The sequence below is a fragment of the Corvus cornix genome, chromosome 7 (assembly GCF_000738735.6).
Source record: "Corvus cornix cornix isolate S_Up_H32 chromosome 7, ASM73873v5, whole genome shotgun sequence".
NCBI classification, from domain to species: domain Eukaryota; kingdom Metazoa; phylum Chordata; class Aves; order Passeriformes; family Corvidae; genus Corvus; species Corvus cornix.
In genome coordinates, this window is record NC_046337.1 from 12821524 (window position 1) to 12831381 (window position 9858).

Sequence of the window (9858 nt, forward strand, 5' to 3'; positions counted from 1 at the left end):
AAAACCAGAACACTGTGTGATGCAAATCAGGAGAATGCAGTACAGTGAATTAAAAAGACCTGTCATTTAAAAGTATGCAGACTATTGTAACGATCAACCTCACTCCTCATCAAAGAAGAGAAAACATTTGGATCTTCACACACAGAACAATATGAAAACTGCCTTTTGAAGTGTTGATTTTGTGGCCTTTGTCTGAGCTTGTACCAAATTTGCCCAAATGTGCCTTTTATTGTTTAACCAAAATGTAGAACAGACACTTCAGATTTGCATACAATTTGATGCAGAGATGTAGCAAGCAAACAGAACTTTCAGACACAAGTGCTAAAATTAATAATAATTAACAATTAATTACTTTCCAGGGGATATTTTTTCCCTAATGTCCACTCTGAAGCTTGCCAGCCACAGTTTGGCCATGGTGCCTTGATACACTGCTCGGTGTTACTCAACACTGCCTGGTTTCATCATCCCTGTAACTGCCCTTCAAATAGTAATGGATTTAAAGCAAACTTCTCAACCTTCCCTTTGCCAGACTAATCAAGCTCAACACCACCAGTCTCTCTGTGCAGATCATATTGCCCATGCCCCACTGCTGGGGTTGCTGTCTGCTGGATCCCCTGAGGTTTCTCCACTTGTGTCATGGACTCTGTGTGTGTGTGTGTGCAAAAAGAGGACACACTGGTCCATCTGAGGCCTCACCAGTGCTGAATATATATATAAAAATTATGTATTTGCACCTATATATTGCTATACTTTTAAGTGACAGAAGACAAGACCAAAAATTCACCTTTTTAGTAAGAAGGTGGTGAATTTTGGATTTTCCTTGTAGCTGTAGCCTCAGACAAAGTGTAAGACTGGCCCTAATAGCATTCATCTTCTCAAGGAGGTTTAGCTGAACCCTGGAAAACTCCATTGTTCCAGAGTAGCCAAGATGCTGACCATGATTTGCCTCCCCAGTAGATTTGTCAGACTTATAGTAACAGTAAGCTACTTGAAGGTAAGGACTCTAAATTTTATTAAGAATGGAAGAGACCCTTACTGGCTGCAAACAAACCAAACTCCACTGAGTTCAGTGGGTACCCAATGATTTACCATGTAAATAAAATTATTACAAGGTTTGCTTTTGGAATATGAGAACTACCAGGACAATAAGAAAACAAAGTATTTTTAATCAAGAATTCCTATTACATATGCCTTGCTAACATGCACAAAGTAATGGTAGTAACAACAAAAATCAAAATAAAGCACCTCCAGGAAAGCACCTGGTAATAGGTAAAGGATGTAATACTGGAAAGGTACTAATCTGCAAATATCCCAGTATAAAAAATGTGCGTTTATATTTTTAATTTCTTGTCTCCTCTTATGGTTCAGAGTTTGTGTAATGAAAAAGTATAATGATGGTTGAGATAAAGGTATTTGACATTACTGGGTTCATTACCTTCCCCTCTGGACTTCTCATTCAGTCTTTAGTGTACAGCTCATTTATTACCTGGGCTTGAATTCTATTTATTAGAGAAACACCAAGGTTACGTTAGTTCTGCCATCTGTAATATCGTAGGTTCTACATTATTACATCTACACACAATAAGATGACCAGGGATTTGGGAAAAAAAAAAAAAATTCCCCTCCCCTCTCTGCTCCCATCACACACGATGCCATTAAATACAGAACTTTTCAGAAGAGATCATTGCTTGTTTGATGCAGTGGATGGAAATTCTCATTTCAATCAGGTAGTGAACCTTCAAAGGAAAGGATCATCAGGAGGAATGGGAGAGACCTTGATATATCAAAACAAGCCTTTAAATAATAAACACATTTCAAACCCAGGGCTTATCCTGCATGTAAAGCATAAGGACTGTGAGCAAGTCAACGTGAAAGATATTTACAAGGCTATTTTCTATGCAACACAAAACTGGCTACTTTTACACTCATAGATAAGGTATATTTTCATCATGAATCACAAATAAATAGTTTCTCTTCTCATGAATCCAAAAGAGGATTTCTGGTTTTAGACCCATATTTTGGCACAGAAAATTGACACTTTTTTGAAACTGCCAGCATAATAATGGGTAGAAAGAATTTAGACACCATGAATCTTCCTCAATACACTTAATGGCTTTTGTCTGTCCTCTCTGCACCTCCAGCCCAGCTAGTTCAGAATGACAAAATGTGAAGCATTCTAATATTGGCTTTCTCTTCCTCTGGGTGTAAGTTTGTTTTTAAACAAGTCAAAGAGAAACTTTCTGCTGACTTCAGAGTACTTTTGGATTATGTCCAGTCCAACTGGGTTTTCTCCTTGGACAATCTTTGGAGAATACAGACACAGGTTGCCCTATGCTCCACTTTAGGCAGCAAGCTCTTGACTGGCCAAGCAAAATTAGATCTTGTTTCTTATATTTTATTTTAAATTCCCATAGCTTCCTTCAAAGAAGAATGAACATTTGACATGTTTTCTTGTACAAAAGAAAAACATATCAAATGTGCCTAACTTGTGGTCCAGGACCTTTTAAAAGACATTTTACATGTAAGAAAACATTGCTGTGTGTCCCATTCAGAGTGAATGTCTAGAGAAAAGTGATGGTGAAACTATTATAAGTCACAGTAAAATAGATTCTTGGTTAATGTTAAGTGGGCTTCAAATGCAAAATATGTACAGCTTTGGAGGAGATTTAAAGGTTGATAAATAGTGCATACAGCTCAAGCAAAGAAACTGAATAGACCTGTGGAACTTCTCCCATGAAAGGAAGAAAATGTATGTTGGATGTCAAGGTCAGCATTAATAGAAGTGTGTAAGCACAGGGCATCAATAGCTTCATAGATTATTCATGCATAAAAAGAATAAAGAAGCCTATCAAGGATACGCTTTGAAAGTAAATATGGGAGGATTTTTACTATATGAAATGGAAAGAGGGATCATAGACATGAGGTACCATGACAGAGGTGATTGATCAAAGCAGTGGATATTTTTGTAGCCCCATTCACACTGGCCTGAAAGGGAGAAGAAAATGGGATCCTCAAAGCCCAAATAAAAAAGGTTCCTCTCTATCACTCCATTTTCTGTTGGCTGTGGGTCAGTTTTTATTATCCATCAGAAGCTATTGGATGCACTCCAGGTTGGGGCTTCTGTAATTTCAGCAGAGCAGTAAAAATAGAATGAAGGAAAGAAAAATTGATTACAGCTTGAAGGCTGGATATATAAAACTTATAGAATATTCAGGGATATTCACACTGCCTAACTTTTAGAGTAGTAAGTGTAAGTTCAAGCTAGGAAATGAGACTCTTGGACGGTCAGCAGACCTCTCTAGGTTTTTTCAAATGATGATTTACGGGACCTGAGTCACATTCCTGTTTGTTTTGCTTTTGTTTTGCCCTCACAAGAGACCTTTGAGTAGCTAAGAAGTCCACTGGTCTAATAGTAGCAATCTAAGGTAGGTGAACTCTTCCTTGTCTCTCTCCAAGCTTCTATTTCATGCAGCAACTGTAAGTAAATAGTTTTCATTCAGATCAGATGTTACTTATCACATTTTCTTCTCCCTGAGTGTAGAAAGAAAAGAGAGGAATTTGTAGCATGCATTTCATCTTATTAAATTAGTAGATTATCTGCAGAAACAGGTTTTATTGGGAGATTCAGACATATTGATTGGCTAGACTGAACAGAAAAACACACAGATTAATGTATGAACAACATACACTGAAGAGTGAAAATGAGAACAGAAGATGTTTTCCTCCTGGCTATTATTGGAGAATTATCTGTGTTTCTCCAGACAGTATTGTATGGGATGCATCCCTCTCACCATGACATAAAGTGTTATACTGGCATAAGCTATTTCACCTTATTAGTCTAGTTCTGCAACAAAATTAATGAGAGAAGAAGTTTGACTTACATTATTTTGAATTTTATTAATTAAAATTTAATAAATAACAACCTCCTTGTCTTCCTGCTACCCTAACCCCAAACCATAATTACACGGAAAATCATGGGACTGCCATCTTCCTCCCTCTTTGTCTCCCACTAAGCATTAAATTAGTTACACAGAGATAATTTCCCTGTTAGAAAGTCTGAAGAAGGCAGTAGGATCTTTTTTTTGTGGTTTGCAAACCCAACATTTGAATTCCTAGCATGCACAAAGCAAACAAGACTTCAGCAGATGCTACCCCCCCTTTAAAATGCCCAGATTTATCCCAAGTATGAAACAGGTTGATATGAAAACAGCTGTTTGAGTGAAAGGGAATTTTTGATGGAGCCAAACTCCACTACTCAGACCTTTTTTCCTGAAAAGACTTGTAAGTTACATAAAAGTTGTGATGGGTTGTTTTTGACATGGTACTAGGAAAAGGAGTTGCTTGTTGTAATGGGCATGAGCTTCTAAATGAGAGCAGGTCTGAGCTGAACTAGCTTTCACCCCTAGAAGTCAGCTAAGAGCTACAGAACAAAGGCGATTTTCCTATAACATCATATTGTGGGACACATTACCAGATTTTTTTGAGAGGAAAAGACACAGGGAGACTCAGTTGAGCATTTTACTGCATATGAGCCTTAAAAAAAAGAGTAGATTTTCAGTACTAAAAGGACAGCTGAGTGCACTGGGCTTGCAAGTCTCAGAAAAGCCCTTTTTATTAAGAAAAATAATCCCTTTTTATTGTATTGCAGAATCCCATCATCCCACAGTTTCTTATCTTGTCCTCTTTATAAGCATTCCCATGGAATTACAGCACTGAAAATAATGAAGTGTTTTATTGAGGTTAGGATGATAATTTCACCAGGCCAGATAGCAGTGGGAGGGTACTGAGTCTCAGGGTGAGGCAAACAGATCCACTTCCAGAGCAGAAGGGACACTGGCTTCTGAGGCAGCCTTCAGTGTTGGCTCTCTGCAGCCAGGTAGCATGCTGGAAGGACTGGGAATACAGGAAAAAGACAGGATTGCTAAGAAAAAGACAGGATTGCTGTCCCATGACATGCAGATGGCAGCACATTCAATGGCCTAACACAGGGGAAGAGGGTGTAGCTCCTGCAGGTGCTGTTGGCTGTACCGATGGTACACAGGGATTTCAGAAGACCCGGGAAAATGGTCCATCCTCACTGTCCCCTCACATCCCCAAATGAGCCCTGGCAGGTGACCTGGTTGCAGGTGATCCATCACATTTGTTCAGGGACAGATCGCAACTGGCCGCCAGAAGGATTCAGCTGACTTGACACCCCCTCCCCTCTCGGGTGTGACAGATTGGCAAGGATTTAATGTCCCTTCAGAGATACTCTGAACACTCCCACTGCCCATTAATAGCACAGATGGGAAAGCATCTTCTGCCTGCCTATATTGCATTAGGACAGAAGCCAGAAGTCCCGACGTGAATCAAAGCAATCCAATGGGTTTGCTGAATAATTCCAAGGTGCTCCTTTCCAGCTCTATGCACAAGGTCTTCTGCAGGTAGACCTGAAACTGCTCTGTGGGTCACAAATGGGATGGCTTGTCTCTTAAATGAAGCATTTATGAGCTAAACACAGTGCTATGCTTGGAGGTGGCTCAAGTTCCGTTGCTTAAGCTCAGGAACACTGAAGGACCTGTCTGTGAAAAACAGAGCTGACACATCTGTTTTGATGCCAACATAAAAGAAACCCACCAAAAACCTTCAGTGTTTGCAATTGCTATGTTATACCTTTTACTTTTGTCCCTATACCCATCTGAGAGTACCACCCCATCATTCCTGCCAGTGCTGTGGACACAACACATCCCACAACTGATGAGAGGAGAGGAGGGCAGCGGAAAGGAAGGCAGGGGAAGGGAGGGGAGGAGAATGGAAGGGAGGGGAGGGGAGAAGGGAGGAGAGTTTTCTTCCATTTTTTATGGACCTGTATTAAAAAAAAAAAGCATCTTCTTTCATTATTATTACTTGAAACTCAGAAGCCAGAACACTCCACATTAATGCAGCAGCAGCAGTAGCAAAAAAAAAAAAAAAAAAAAAAAAGCCCCCAATCAAACCCAAACCAAAATAAAAAAAAAATAAAAATGGGAAGAATATTGGTTAGTTCAGGGAATAGGAAATATGACACCATTATTCTGAAGGTGTTAAAAAAATGAATGCAAACCCACAGTTTATCAGAACTAAAATATTGCCACTGTTCAAGCAATGAGACAGTGTTCTGTAAAATGCTTTGCAAAAGCTCATATTCAGAATATGTGCAACATTCATGCTATAGTTTTAAATATGAGATTAATATCAGCATCCTTCAGTGGAAGGCTTCCACTTGAAAATCAGACTGTTAAAGAAAAAAATGCAAATGGTAAATGATTGTTAAAGTGATTATTAACATGTGACTGATCATACAAGTCTACAGCTAAATAAGAAAAAATATAATTATAATTAAAAATATTTAAAATATTATTTAAGTTATTAGTTTCTTTTTGCATTTCTCTCAGGAAAAATCAGTCTTTTAATCTACTTTCTTGGGTTATCAGTAAACAAAACTCCTTTTTCACTGTACCCACAAGAGCACAGAATCACAAAAGCTGTCCTATCAAATAAATTCTAAGTCTACGAAACCGAAAATGAAACTGAGCATTTCCATTAGATCATTTCATTTATTAAACTTCAATCAACCCTGCTTTAGAGATGCAGGATCAGGTCGTGGTACACAGCAGACAGAGCTCTGTCAACTGAGCTGGGAGTAGTTGCTACAGGTAATCCCTGCATTTATAAACCGACAAATACTTCTCATTCAGATATATAGGGCCAGTGCATATATAGGGCCAGGAATAACCTTGGTTTAAATTCCAGTACCATGAGGAACATTTTCCTGAGTGATTTTAGTGTGTTTAGTGGACTAACAATGGTGTTGAAACAAAATCTGCTTCTGCTTCATTGGTAAGAACAGTTTTGGTATTTTTATCCTAACTTTCTCTGTAAAAAATTTTAATGAAGCACACAATGTAGCTGGTAATTTCCTACCAGTGCACATCCATCACAAAGCTTTGCTCTGAGGCTGTGCTTTCCTGTTCTCTGCTCTGCTGCTCATTGTACTGCTGGAGTTCAGCAAATGTCTACTTGAGCAGATCAAAGCATAATCTTGGCTTTTGTTGCTTCTCTGTGGTTTCTGGTGCTTATGTTAATCCTGCTTAAACTAAGTGGTCAGAGATTTGGGAGATTTGAAATACAAAATAGATTCTAACCTTGAGATGGATTAGGGTTGTCAGATGACACAGAACTGCCATGTAGGACTAACATTATGAATACAAGAACTGAAAATACTGTTTTAGTGTAGCTGACAACAGGGATTTATCCTAAAAGAGACATGGATGTGTTTGACTAAAGCAGCTCCTTAGTGAATATGTAGCCTGAATGCCTTGCAAGGTTATTGATTATGTATCTTAAGTCAAAGATACGGCTTCGTCCCCAGGAGATTCGTTTTTTCATCCAGTAAACACAACAGTCTTCACAACATGGATACAGTCTTTCACATAAGCACTTTATTTTGTATGATAAGGAGAGGATTAACTTGCATTATAATTACATATATATGATTTTTTCTTGAGAAAGCCTGTTTGTCTTGCGGGTTATTTTCAAACAGTAATGAAAAACTTATTTACTGGGATACACTGGGGCAATCTAAGCCTCTCAAAGGGGAGAGGACACTCAATTTGCTCTCGACATATTCAGAGGGCAGAGACGTTGACACTGTAGACTATGGGTCTTGGTTGAATGAGTGGTCAGAGGCTGGTTTGTGGACAGATGTTACTGTGCAGCTGGCCAGCAGAGACCATACTAAGGAAAGAAGGTTTCTGAACATTTTGAAAATATTTCTGGGCTGATTTTTCTTTTAATTATGAAAACGTTTTCCAGGTTTTTTTCAACAGCTTTTTTTTCTTTTCTTTTTTTTGTAGTAACATCCCATTTTGACATAGAAATGTTTGCCATGACAAGCCTTCATTCTGCTCTAAAGAACAGGACTTTGTATGGTTTTATCATCAACCAGCAGAAATCAGTATCCACCACTGACAAGCATTTTCTTGAAGCTTGGTCAGCTGTCACTTTCCTTACAGTCCGCATCAGAAATGAAATGACAATGACATCAGAAATAACAAGGTATGTGGCAATTAAGAAAGTGATCCCCAAGTCCTTCCATCCCCTCCACGGTGCTGCACCCATGAGCCCAGCAACCCTCACAAACATGGGGCAGGACAGCAGTCACCTCCCAAAGACCTGCAACAGGCATGAACCAGGACTGAACCGATCCTCCTACAAGCACACATAACTCATGTCTAGCCTCGGATTCATGGGTTCAGGGAGAGGGAAACCTGGGGAAAGGCGAGGCAAGGAAGGCTTGGCCCTAAATTAGGTGTCTCGGTACATATTTGTTATCAGGCTGGACAGCAGGCATTTACTTTGTTTTCCTTTTGCTTTTAAGCATGAAACCACCAAGCTATGCTGGAGCACCCCTCTCATCGCTCCTCTTTTTTGGTGGACTGTGAATTCAGTTCTTGGAAGAGAGAACCCTCTCTTTACAGCACAGATGGATCCAGGTCCATGTGCCCATGGTCATGCTTGCAGTTTTTCTATGTCAGAAGCACATTTTTGTCCAAGATACTTATTTCCTGAGAAGCCAAATTCAAGCATAGCTGTTTCTTGATATTAAAAAAAACAAACAACCCATCCACAAGTGACCTTTTGTACTGGGAGCATTATTATGGTGGAGGGCAAAAAATCCATTCTCTGCTTTTTTAATCTGGCTTCCCCTTCAAGAAACAACTCTAATAAAATGCAACAAAACAATACCTGCAGAGAGGGCTCCCATCCTCCTTATTCTGTGCAGTTTTAAAGACTGACAGCTAAGTAGTCTTTTTCAGCCTTGCTGCTGCTGTATAGCTAGTTTGGGAAGCAGAGGGATAATGAGGTATCAAAGTAAAGGAAGGAGCTACTTACATGAAACAAAAGTGCAAACTGCATAGCAGACAGAATATTTATGACAGAGTTGTCTCCAGTCTGCAGATAATTATTTATTATCATAATCTCTATTCTTGGCAAAAAAACAACCTGCAGAGAAGACAGGGGTCTTGAACACACCCCATCTCTGTACTTGCAGCAGCCCATTACCTTCCCAAACATGGGCATAAGCTCCTCCAGCTCATGCTTTGGGACAGCAACTGCTCTCTGCCTGCTTGCCATTTCTAAGAGTAAAGGTAGGGATGGAACAGAGCTGAGGACCTCTCTGCCACATGACATCTACAGTGTGGAAGCACGAGGTCTAAAGACTCTTACTTTCAAAATACACTTTGAGAATGAACTAGATAAGCATTTTCTTCTAAGCTTTTTTCATCTTCTTCCAAGCATTCTTCATTGAAGCTCTCTTTTGGATGAATAAACAGTAAGTTGGAAATATTTTACCTGATGATATTTAAGCATCCTTAGTTCCTGGTACAAAATCTGATGGATGAATCATTACCAAACCATAATGGCTAAGTGGCAATGCTAAAAAACAACTGCCTATATTGATCCTACTGTTCTTCTCCCGACTACAGAAACAAAAAGGATTTAAATCATGTTTGCTAACACATTAATATCCTTAAGCAGCTGTTATCACCTCATGTAGACAAAGAAAATCATATTGGAAAAGAGGTAATGTGGTCATGATCAATTAGGCAACAGATTTACACTCTGAAGGTTCAGGGCCAGACGCTTCCTAATTTAACAGAACTCTCATAATTTCACAGAGAAAGGAACACCATAGTAAGAAGTATCAATATAGTAAACCAAATTTATTTTATAATGACAAACTCCCTTTTATGTCTGTTGAACTGACAATCATGTTAGTCAGAGATGCAGGACCAAAGACAACATTCCTCTGAATATCTGGGCAAGCTGTCAATA

General features: G+C 39.1%; 1 long non-coding RNA gene across 1 annotated transcript in view; it reads left to right on the forward strand.

Annotated features, from left to right (window-relative positions):
• Positions 1-9459, forward strand: part of LOC104693995 — a 33662-nt gene extending 24203 nt beyond the window's left edge. The window contains exon 4 of the long non-coding RNA XR_752670.4: positions 7875-9459. This is a non-coding gene — a long non-coding RNA (uncharacterized LOC104693995). The remainder of the gene's footprint in view (positions 1-7874) is intronic.
• The last annotated feature ends 399 nt before the right edge of the window (positions 9460-9858 follow it).